The 12,413-nt window shown below is 42.9% G+C and overlaps 1 protein-coding gene across 4 annotated transcripts in view; it reads left to right on the top strand.

Annotated features, from left to right (window-relative positions):
- Positions 1 to 12,413, top strand: part of LOC148014706 (uncharacterized) — a 244,136-nt gene that overhangs the window by 185,691 nt on the left and 46,032 nt on the right. The gene's annotated exons all lie outside the window — the stretch shown is intronic.

Raw genomic sequence — 12,413 nt, 5'->3', positions numbered from 1 at the left:
AAGTTACAAGAGCTCCAATTTCCAAGTCAATACTCTAAAGTTCCAAAAGGCTAGCTACTAAGTGCTCTGATTCGTGGAAGATGGCTCCATTGTGCCTGAATGCTCATCCTGCTGAACAACATCATGCCCATCATCATCACCACCATCATCATCGTCATCTTTTTCCCAACATATAAAAGAATCAGCCTTTGCAATTGATGTACGAGCTAGCAAGCGAAGATTGGAGCTCACATAAACTAGGTCATTCATCTTCATTGTACCAAGACGATTTCTCTTCTTTGAGTGAATGTGATTGAATGAGCTCCATAGTTGCTCTAAGCAAAAAGAGCTAATTGTTTGACTAAGAATATGAATAGCCAAACTCTGCAACTCTGGAGCTTCTGCCCGTAGTCCTCCCACCATAAAGTAGCCCCAATATTTGTCATATCCTCTAGTGCATCCTCTGTACCAAACATCCCTAATGTTTGCCGATATACAGAGAGCTGATTTTTAATTTTGTGTTGCATTTCACGGCTAGGATAAAGCCTTGCAAGCAATGTGTTCCAAGCCTTGACCACCTCAAGGTCTCTTTCTTGCATCTTTCCTTGAAACTCAGGATTAAGCACATATGCTGCAGCATGCATAGGAGAGTCATGCTCATTCCATCTGTTGATGCATAACTCCTTGATCTGCTCATACCTATTTGCATTTGGTTCCAAACTCTCCAACCTCTCAATCATGCGATCCATACCTTCATAGATCTTCCCAATGCATGGATCCATGCCATCTGCAAGCCTCAACATGTGCATAATAGGATCAACCATTTGGTTGGTGCGATTAACCTCATCCCAAAAATCTCTATCAGAAACATATGCATTACATAACACAGCAGTAGCAGTGGCAGCCCCAGTCCAATTTTCATACTCATCACTAGCAAATAGCTCCCGAATTGCACCTTTGCAATAGTACAATCGACCAAGCATAAGAAAGTTATATGCAAATCGTGTATCTGAGTATTCAAGAAGTTCTTTGTCACTTCTCTTACGAAACTCAGCATGCAAGTACTGATGATTACATATAAATGTGATAATCTTGTTGCCTTTCGCAACAAGAGATGCAATCCATGGCAAGTCCTCAATATCCTTCAACAAGTTATTCAAGCAATGCGCCATGCATGGACTAAAGGTGATATGTGGATACATTGCCATTAAAATGTTTCCTACTGCCCTGTTTGTAGGTTCACCATCTGCCACAAACTGCACTACATTTTCTGCCCCAACAGCCTGCACTGCCTCGCATCACTCGGATACCAATACATCTGCACTCTTTCCAGTCTCTAAAGCATCATGACTACCAATGAAGTATACATCTCCACGAGAATATGCAACAACACCATGTATGGACCTATGGCGCGTGTCACTCCATCCATCTGCTATCAATGTCACTCCATTTCTTGCCCATTGATTGCAAATATTTGCTGTTGCAATCTCTATGGCTACTTTCTTCTTTTGAAGCAATGTAGTCCTGATAGTTTCTGATGAAGGGGGCTTATATATGGGTCCATACTCTGCAATCTTTGTCACCATATTTAAAAAATAAGGTGACCTGGTTGATTTGAATGCAATATGGTCATGGTAAAAAAAGCGTCACTGCTGCATCTGTTTCCTCTTTTTTCTTTGGTTCCCATGAAGTGTGCAATGAACTCTGTTTAACACCACGACCTGTTGCCATTGATGGCCCACGAGAAGGCTGTGTAGCCACTAATCTTGGTGGTCTTCTGCATGAAGCACCATGCCCTGCTGGCCTTGGAGTCCATGTTGTTGGATCCACTGCTATATTTAGCGTCCTCCTGGCATGTGAATTCCCCATAGAAGTGGCTATGCGGTCAAGTAACTCCTGCCTTTTCTAAATTGATACATTGGTGCAAAAACGCACCTCTTTCCCCTCCTCATGTAGAAGATGGGCTCTCACTTTATCAGCCCCACTAGTGCGAGCATAAGGGCAAAGTTTGCATTTCCAAGGGCGAGTCCCTCCACCTCTCAATGGCACCCCTCTATCTACCTCATCCCACCATGACCAAGTAGTGCTTCGACTTCGTCCAGTTGTTGACGAAGTACCTGTTGAGGATGATGAAGATCCCATAGATGTTAATGCTTCCATCTATATAGAAGTGACAAATAATCAGTAAACTGTAAACTTCAATGAAATTAGTAATTACAGAAATTTGCAGCCAACATTTCAACATCCATGCGTCAAAGTTCAATAAAATTGCAAAAATTTCAACCAAAGTGTATTGTGTGCCGCACGGGACGTAGGCGGGAAACTCAGAGGCAGGTGGGAGAGTCAGGTGGACAGAAGTAGGCACGCCCAAGGCCTTGGCGAGGTAGGTGTGGCATGCCGAGCAGCCTGCAAGTGAGTAAAGCGGGAGCAGGCGGAGGAGCAGTAGCAGGCGGGGCAAGTGCAGGAGCGGGAGTGGGAGCGGGAGGGATAGGAGCAGGCGGGCGCGTGGAATGGCAGGCGACAGGTGGGTGCAGCGGCAGACTGCAGGTGACAGGAGACAGGCGGGGGCATGTGGAGCGACGAGCCGCAGGCGACAGGCGGAGGCGCGTGGAGCGACAGAGGCTGCAATCAACAGCAGGCGAGTACGTGGCGGCAGGCGACAGGTGATAGACGGGCGACTAGCGGGAGCGGGCGACAGGCGGAACATCGAGACAGGCGACAAGCTTTTTTTTAAAAAATTAAAAAATTACATGGCTAGAACGACCGTTCCAAACAGGGAATGGCTAGGGAACGGGATGGAATGGGCTGGAACGGGCCACGGAACGGGCTGGAACGTTTCGCCAGCGTTTCCTGGGCTCGTACCTCTCGGAACGCGTTAATCCGTTCCTATGCGTCGGAACGGGCGTTCCTTGTTTCTGTGGGATATCTTCTTCCTTAATCCTTATATGATAATAACCTGACCTGAGATCAATCTTGGAGAATATCTTTGCACCTTGAAGACGATCAAGAAGCTCATCTATTCTAGGAATAGGGTACTTGTTTTTTACCGTTGATTGATTCAATTCTCGGTAATCAATACATAGTCGAAGTGTCCCATCTTTCTTTTTCTGGAATAGTACTGGAGCTCCCCATGGTGAACTACTAGGCCAGATGTAGCCCTGATTTAGTAGTTGCTTGAGTTGTTCCTTCAGCTCAATTGCTTCTGGTATGGGCATTCTATAAGGTCTCTTTGCAATTGGCGTAGCTCCTGGTACTAGCTTAATATCATGATCCACTTCTCTTTGAGGCGGGAGTTGTGTCAACTCTTCAGGGAATACGTCCGCGTATTCCTTTAGCCAAGAAGGTCCTTCACTAGACTCTTGCTTCTGATCTAACTTGTTGAGCTTAATCAAGTAGACAGGTAATCGTTTTCTGACTCCTTTTATGATCCGAGATGCTTTGGCCAAATGGATTTTTGGCACTCCAGCCTCACCTTGAGTCGTAACTAATTCCCTTTCAAAGTTCCGAAAGGAAACTTGGCCCTTTCCACAATGAATGTTGGCGTCATTAGGCTTAAGCCAATCCATTCCGAGTAGATACTCATGGATACCTAAATTCATGACTCTGAATTTGACCGAAGTCGTCTTTCCTCCCAGAAAGAATTCCACCTTAGCAATTTGCTTGGTACAAGTAAGTTCATGACCATTTGCCAATTCCACAGGCAAGGTACATGCTTCTACTGTGGCTATTCCTAATCTTTTGCACAAGCTGGTGAGATAAAGGAATGTGTATTGCCACAATCAATCAAGGTCTTGAAACTTTTACCTTGATAGTTCGACGGCGTTTGAATCACCGAGAACTAGTGATTCGGGCCTTTCTTGTGTAGAGCGGCATGCACTGTCGCCCTTTCAAACTCTGCTTCCATGGTTGGATCTTCTTCTTCGCACATTTGCCTGTTGGCAACGCAGGCATTTCTTCCTCTGCCTCGCATAGCGGCTCCTTGACCACGGCGTTCCTTCGAAAGGTGCTTGGCGATGTTCTCCTCCAAGTTTGGGACATTGTCTCTTGAAGTAACCGGGCTCGTTGCAGTGGAAACAACGAAGGTTTCGGCCATTGCTTTGAGTAGGAACAAAGTTGTTGACGTTCTTAGTTCTTGCTTTCTTTCTTTGTCCCTGATTCTAACCTTGAACTCTCTTCATCTAAGGTCTGAATGCTCCTCTATTCGGTTCATTATAAGACCAAGTTTTGTTACCCATTGGTCTAGATTGCATCTGAATTATAGGTGCAGCTCGAATGAGTGCGTCCAGAAGATCTGATGGAGGCATAGATTGGAGACGGGTATTTACAGGTGGATTTAAACCAACACAGAATTTGGACACCTGCTGTGTCATGTCCATCTGTGGCGCATACTTTAAAAGTGAGACGAATTTAGAATAGTATGCATCAAGAGTGAGTCCGAGCTGTTTCAGCTTGAAGAACTCATTCATTTTTTGCGTGCGATATGCAGGTGGTAAGTATCTTCCCTGCACGGATTTCTTCAGCTTCTCCCAGCTAACGGATCCCTCCGCGATCCCTTGATCCTTGCCTCATTGCTTCCACCAAAGCTTGGCTTCGCTAGTGAGCTTTAGCTTAGCAAGCATAGCCTGATTGGCGGGTGCAATACCGGATGCTTCGAAGTAATCCTCCATAGATTCAATCCAAATTTCAGCATTTGCTTGGATGGACCTGCCTCTCCCGTGAAACTCAAGTGGCTTAATCTGCTTGAGAAAGAACTTCTTCTCCTAGATTACAGCAATAATTGATATAGGAGGCGAACTAGGAACCTGTTCCTGGGGTTGTGCTTGGATAAAGGTTTCTTTATTATACGATAAACGTTATTGATTTATATTACATCTTCAATTCTGCTATCACCCAAGCAATTTAACTACTTAACTTTTTATCAATTCTTATGCACAATCAGACATTGATAAAAAAAAAGTCTTATTTGTATTTATATGGGCATAGCCCTTCCGGAATACAACATTTCTTCCGATGATAAGCCAACTTTTACATTTAGTTTGGGGAGAATAACGTTGTATTACATTTATCTACAGGAACTGTATAATAGTATGGTTTCGGGTCATGGATCTTCAGAAATCGGTAAGTTGTTGGAAGTTCAAGATATCCTTTCCTTTGGAACCCATTCTTCTCATGGCGCCCCAACACTTTAATCCTGTCGGCGGGGATTACACAGGTTACTTCCTCATATATATATGAGTTCATCTCAACCCTCCGACCTCGAATATGTAAAGTTGAATTTACGTGAGCTTCCACAAAAATGAACAGCTTTACGACTTTTAGGACTTCCAACCACTTGATCCTCTTTAGGTTGGTTTGTAGATAAGCAAACCGGTGGGCGGCTATATAGTAGATACCTGAGGCACCCGTCCATCTTCGTTCCATGTACAAAGGCGATGGATTATAGATTTTCTCTAAGATGTTCATTATCTCAACCCTTTGTTGATAATGCGGAGAATGCATTGCAATCATAAACATGACGCGAAATACCAAGAACTTATTCCATGCTTCGTAATTCTGCAAGACAGCATTGGAAGTAAGGAAATATTTGGACAGCCACATTTGCTTTACTTTATCTTGTTATGATTTCATGAAAACAATACCGTTGTTAGTTTGCTCTGATACCAACTGTAACGTTTCCCCTCGTATCTTCAGGATACGTCTTAGCAGTCCATCGGAAAGGATATCTAGAAAGCTCTGCCCGGCACTCCCATGGAATGTTACGGGGTTTGCGATCTAGGGCTTTCCGCGTCTGCCACGTAGCGGAAGTATTCCAACCGTTCCCACTTAGGATCAACCTGAATTAGGGTTTTCCTTATTGGTCATTTCCTAACGGGAACTAGCGTCAGACCCAAGCGGACTACTTTACGCAGAAACGCCAGGTACGAAGCGGATTTACGCTGCACTTGGTTCAAGGAGAATGGGAAATGAGAGGGATGTAAAGCTCAATCTCTCTGCCATAAGACATAGTTCCATTCCGTTCCCCTAAAACAGCGTAAATCGGGATCAATCAGAATTCTAGGTCAACGCTCTTGTTGTTTCTGTTCGTTGACGATCTTCTGGCTGCCCATCGTAATTTGAGAAAAGTTCCCGGCCAACCGGGACCACCCATCCGTAGGATGGACCTATGGCCCATCCTCCGCACTTTCCTCAGGTTGTTTTAGTTATTTAATTACCTAACACATTTAGTTGGACATGTAACAATCAGCTTCTTTAATTAGCCTGTTAGGCACTGGTTCTTTCATGTAATCATATCACTTGACATAGAGAAACAATGTCAAACAAGTTCCTTATTAACGTGTTATCATATTTATCTTTGAAATACAAAAATGTCCAGCCCGTAGGCTTATCCACAATCTGCCCGAAGGCTATCCAGCAATCCACAGGGATTACCAATCTAAGTTTCCGCCCGTAGACTAGTATGCGGGCCTCGTGATCCAATCCCGAGTCATGTTAGCCTCTTGTGGAGGTTCCGGAAGGCGAGGGATTTATGGCCAGAGCCCCCCCTGGCACCCAAGCGTCCTCCTGCTCCAAGTAGCGCTCAACGGAGAGACCTCTCGCGGCAGGTTTGGTCCACTTTCCCGGTGCGGTTAACAACCCCCTTGGTTAGGGTCAGGCAGGCAGTCGGGGGTAACTAAAGCTGCCTCTCCCTTCAGGCCTTTAACCTGAAGTATTAGATATCCATTTATCTTTTAGTTCATTGGACAAACAAAACCAAACAGTGCTCTTGAATCTGTAATAACCACAAATATATCCATTGGTCGTTTTTGTTGGCAAACTGCTAAGGAATGATCATTGCTTTCGAATGCGTCCAATACTCGATCCGGGATGACTTGCAACTTGGCAAGATCCCCTATATCCTAGGTTAGGGCTCACCCTATTAACTCGACTTGGTCAAATCTTAAGTTCATAGGTTATTTCAGTTTAGCGACTGGTCTTTAGCTTCCAAATAAATTTCTTTACTCAAGAAGATGCTATATTAGGATGATTATTCATCCTCTTGCAAGATAACTTGCGTAAGAACTTGCTAATCTTATTGTGAGAATTGGCCATTCCCTTGTGATCCAATCACAAGACCATACGACTCCGCACTTGTTGCACAAGTGTCGCATCGAACTATGAGACTATTCTACTCATCGAATGGAGTCACGAAACAATCTGTTTTTTATTACATTAGGCTGAAATCTGTTTTTGATTACATTAGGCTGATGTCATCAGTCCTAGGGCTCCAAGTTCCATCTCGTAAGATTCTTAGGGGCAAACCCTAGATCACTTCCCAAATATGTTTCACTGTCCCTACATTCGGTAAATTTGGGCAAGTATTTAAGGTATAGGAGTTTCAGTTTTAGTAATACGTAACGATTAGGTTACGTATTAATTCCTAGTGAATTTCTTGGAATGTAACTCATTCTAAACGAGTACTCCAGGGTTTAGGTATTTAGGTTTGTGCCAATTTGTTTCACTCTTGAAGATAGTTACGTTAACATTTCATAACTACATGACTCGTTGTCTACACGTAAATTGATTTTTCAACCTTAACTTATCGATTAAGGTCAGGCATAGGTTAGGTTAATTCCAACTAATCTTCCTATAACTTGCGAATAAAAATCATGCTAAACAAGCAACCCTTTACTTGATAATTTACGCAGTTGACAAACGATAATTCCCTAGAGTTATGCATCGTAAGAATCATCTCATGCCTTGCACTTTCTTAAGGATTCCTAGCACTTTCCATGATGATTCAATTTGCGAAGAGGATATGGGTTAATAATGCGATATGTAGTTTATACTTCCATGTTTAAACGAGGTATACTATTTTAATTCCATTCTATAACAATGGACATTAATCTAATTTTAATTCATTGCACTACATAAAGCTATTTACTAGAAATGCATTTATGCTCCCTTTATTTTTGTTGTTTTATTGAAAATATTAATGACTAAATTCCTCCGTCGTGAGCTAATTTTTCTAAAGCATTTAAGACAAAAAAAATGCATCCTATTTCCAACAATTATCCTTTGCACGATTGAGTTATCACGATACCAAATAAAAATGATGAAGGAAAACCTAGACTTAGGATGAGATGTCCACGTGGATGCTAGGAGACGATCCTCCTGCGGTTGCACCTTGGGTTTCCTTAGGAGGCATCGCGAATGCGGCCTATCCGACTTGGATGCAGATTTATGACTTGGCCGTCTCCTTTCCACGCGTAGCTCCCCTTTGTGACAGCTTGGCCCGTCTTTCGGAGATTGTTTCTAGAAGGTTTCCTTCTACGAAGTTGAGTGGGGATTTCCTACAGGAAGGGTCTTTAAAACCCTGGCTTAAAAGTGGACAAAAGGCCTTGATCTCAACGGGGTAACGGGCTTTTAAACCCCACTAGAGAGGGCAATACGAGAGTTCACGGAAAAGGGCTTTGGATCCTGGGATTGGGTGGAAAAGAAAGGGGGAAAAAAGGTGTGTAAGGCCTTCAAGAGGTTATTTTGTTTGAGAAGGAGAAAGGCCTTAAAGAGGCACATGAGGAAATTTTATATGGGGGAAAATAAGGGTTAAAGATACCATACGAAGACCCTTTTAGAAAATTCAGAGGGGGGGCTGTGGGGGTGGGGAAAGGGGGCTTAAGAAGCTCCTTAGAAGCTTCTAGAAGCTTCAGTGCTTCAACACGTGGGGGGAAAAAATGATTTTCCCAAACGACACGTCGGTCAGGCAGCGTGGCCCGCGGTTGCAGGTAGCGGCGCGGAGATGACTGGCAGGAGGACGGCGGCTGAACGACAACAGCTCATGGCTCCCCAGGGTGGCGGCAGCGCGTCAATGTCTTCTCTCTCTCTCACTGTCAAGATTGTGGGAGAGAAGGAAGGAGTCTCACTTGTTGTAGCTTTCTTGCTTGCACAATGGGGGAATACACACAAAGGTGGAGACTGAAAACAGTTTTCCTCTTCTTAGTTGTGTAAGCCAAAAAGAACTCAAGTACATAGAAATAGAATAACCCTATATATGGGTCTCAAACCAAACTCAACTAACTAAGGTGGCATACTAACTGAGCCACGAACTAGAGTAGATAAAGATAGCTGCCATGCAGCTATTATTCATGGGCGGTGTACCAACCGCACCTACAGCTAACAAGTCGGTGACATAAATGCACAACGGTCACCCTGGTATATCACGAGTGGAGCTCGATATCTCAACACTCCCCCTCGAGCTCAATCCCAATTCCTACACACCAAGCAGATCTCTAAACTTGAGTAGCTTCTCTGCGCCCAATGCCTTTGTAAATATGTCAGCTACCTGATCAATAAGACCTAGTAGAACCCTCTTCTGCATATAGTGATAATGCACCTCAATGTGCTTTGTTCTAGCATGATAGACTGGGTTATTTGCCAAGTGTATACTACTCATGTTGTCACAATAAATGACAACTGGCCCATCTGTAGGCTGATGCATATCATAAAGTAGCTTATGCAACCAAGCTATCTCACATGCAGCCATTGCTGCGTCCCTGTACTCAGCCTCTGTGCTCGACAAGGCAACTGTAGGCTGTTTCTTGCTGCTCCAACTGACTGCAGCACTCCCAAAAGAGAACACATATCCATTGGTAGATCGTCTATCAGAAATACTACCAGCCCAATCAGCATCAGTGTATCCATGCAACTGTATCTGAATCCCAATCTCATAAAATAGTCAATACTGCAATGTAGACTTCACATACCTGAGTATGCGTCTAGCCGCATCCAAATGCGGTTTCCTTGGTGCCTGCATAAACTGACTTACCAATCCAACAGCATAGCTCAAATCTGGCCTGGTAATAGTCATATAAATCAAACTTCCTACTATGCGTCTATACATAGTAGGGTCTTCTAGAAGCTCACCTGGATCTACGCTCAGCTTCACGATACCAAATAAAAATGATGAAGGAACTGAAATAGGCTTAGAGCTTGTCATCCCATATTTAGACTGCATGTCCAATCCATACTGCCTCTGCAAGAGCCGTATCCCACTTGGTGATCTAATCACCTCAATGTCCAAGAAATAACGCAGCTCTCCCAAATCCTTCATCTCAAACTTCAGCTTCAATAGCATTTTTACATGAAGGATATCTTCATTACTGTCACCTGTCATAATCAAATCAACATAAATGACAAGTAGCATAATACCTTTCTCAATTTTTCTCATATAAAGTGAGAAATCTGCCTTGGAAATTTGAAAGCCAATAGTGACAAGATATTGTCCTATCTTGTCAGACCATGCTCTAGGTGTTTGTTTCAAGCCATACAAGGCTTTCTTCAACCTGCTAACAAACTCAGGATGAATAGCATGCACATAACCTGGTGGTTGCTCCATATAGACCTCTTCTTGCAAATCACCATGCAAGAAAGCATTCTTTACATCCATCTGATGTAAAGACCATCCCTTTGATGCAGCCATAGCAATGACTGCTCTTACGGTTGCCATCCTTACAATCGGACTGAATGTTTCTTCATAATCAATGCCATATGTTTGTGCATACCCCTTGACTACTAATCTTGCCTTGTATCTATTCACAGAACCATCTGCATTGTGTTTCACCTTATAAACCCACTTACAACCAATTGCATTATTATCTTTAGGCAAAGGAACCAATTCCCATGTAGCATTTGCTTCCAAGGCATCCATTTCTTCATCCATGGCTTTCTCCCATTTTTTTTTTCCCATGGCTTGCTCAAAAGAAGTGGGTTTTGGTTCTTGTATCACTTTGACCATATAGGCATAGTGAATGGCTATAAATCCATCATATTTCAATCTATCCACAGGATACCTAGCTCTGATAGACCTGCGCAAAGTAGGCTCACTTCCAGGTGCTCTCAAAACATCCATGGTCTTTCTTACTCCAGGTGTAACAATAGAAGGAATGGCCGACTCATCATCAATGCTCTGTTCTGAGCCTCTGGATTCACCATCCACATAAGAGTGACCTGCATTCACATCAAACATGGGCTGATCTACCTTCTCTTTTCCTTTTCGTGATACTTGCATACCACTATCTGCATTGCTTTGAGAAGATTTTCTTGATCTTAATCTGCCTTTCCATGGCGAAGAATGTGAACCACTGCTAGAGGACGCTCCAAGTCTACTAATATCTTGTGACTACTGCTGTGAATTCTGTGCAGCATTACCATTTTGTGCATCTACATTATCAATCACATTTACTGGTTTATACCAGCTACTTATCTCATAAAAAATATCTATGCTCACTGTAAACTTACGAGTAGAAGGGTTATAGCATCTATACCCTTTTTGTTGCAGAGAGTAACCAATAAAGATGCACTTCTCAGCTTTTGGATCCAACTTGGATCTCAACTCATCTGGCACATGAACATAGACAATGCAACAAAAAATTTTCAAATGAGAAATATCTGGTTTCCTACCAGTATACCTCTCCTCTGGAGTCATCCCATGTATTGCTGCAGTGGGAGTCCTGTTCATTATATAGATTGCTGTAGCAACTGCTTCAGCCCAGTAAAAATCTGGCAAGTCTTTTTCGTTGAGCATGGCACGAGATACCTCTCCAATATGCGTGTTTTTTCTTTTTGCAATTCCATTTTGTTGTGGGGTATGATTGCATGAATGTTGCTGCTTTATGCCATGCTCCTGCAGGAACCTTGCAAACTCATTTGAGAGGTACTCTCCCCCTTCATCTGACCTTAGGCATTTTATTTGCAGTCATGTTTCTTTTTCAACCATAGCTTTAAGAGTTTTGAAATGCCCAAAAACTTCACTTTTCTTTTTCATAAAATACACCCAAGCTTTTCTGCTATAGTCATCAATAAAAGTGACAAAATAATGACAGCCTCCAAGAGATGCAGCTTTAGTAGTCCACACATTAGAGTGGATTAATTCCAATGGCTTATTACTCTCTTGAACATGTCTAGGAAATGGTTTCCTTGCCTGTTTTCCAAATTGACAGGCTTCACATACCTTATGCATTTCTGCAACCTTGAATTTAGGCAATCCTACAACAATATTTTGGGCTTGCATTGATTTAAGTCGCTGTACATTAACATGACCAATGCGTTTATGCCAGATATCAATATCTGCAACTACATCGGTCCCATGTGCAAGCATTGCTGCACTCAATTCAGGCATGTTTGCATCCAATGTAAACATTCTGCCCTTTTTCTTTCCTTTTGCTATCAAGCGACCTTTATTTTTCATATCCTCAACAAAGCATCCATGAGAATTAAATCTGACCTGCAAGCCCTGCTCAACCATTTGACCAACAGAAACCAGGTTCTTGGTGATATTCGAGACATGAAATACATTCGACAAGTATTTCTTTTTTCCATCCTGCATAGATAAAGGAATTTTTCCAATCTGCACAATAGGATATACAGTATCATCACCAGTCTCTGCAAATCTTGGTTTT

Source organism: Lygodium microphyllum, chromosome 25 (assembly GCF_053477565.2).
Source record: "Lygodium microphyllum isolate KBCC chromosome 25, Lygodium_microphyllum_v1.1.10, whole genome shotgun sequence".
Classification (NCBI taxonomy): Eukaryota; Viridiplantae; Streptophyta; class Polypodiopsida; order Schizaeales; family Lygodiaceae; genus Lygodium; species Lygodium microphyllum.
This window is presented reverse-complemented; position numbering and strand designations above follow the sequence as displayed.